Source organism: Penaeus monodon, chromosome 20, assembly GCF_015228065.2.
Source record: "Penaeus monodon isolate SGIC_2016 chromosome 20, NSTDA_Pmon_1, whole genome shotgun sequence".
NCBI classification, from domain to species: domain Eukaryota; kingdom Metazoa; phylum Arthropoda; class Malacostraca; order Decapoda; family Penaeidae; genus Penaeus; species Penaeus monodon.
The window spans coordinates 12128927-12129144 of record NC_051405.1 but is presented as its reverse complement, the minus strand read 5'-3'; the positions used below and the strand labels follow the sequence as shown (position 1 = coordinate 12129144).

General features: G+C 46.8%; 1 pseudogene; it reads right to left on the bottom strand.

Moving 5' to 3' along the window:
• LOC119585912 overlaps positions 1–218 on the bottom strand; it is a 16670-nt pseudogene that overhangs the window by 7330 nt on the left and 9122 nt on the right.

Genomic DNA, 218 nt, shown 5'->3' with positions numbered 1-218 from the left:
CCCTTGCCGCATTCTTCAACACCAGCTTCCCGATGGTACTAAGGAGGTCATACAAAAGAAGAGAGACTCTGTAAAGGTCATTGTGTATTGCACGTTCAGTGGTGCAAGTGTGGACACAGGGTTTCCCACCTCTTGCACAGCGTCTGGATGTGATCCTGAAAGTGGAGCGGAAGTCAGTTAAAATGTAGGGCATATCATTATTTTCTCTGCAAAGGAAG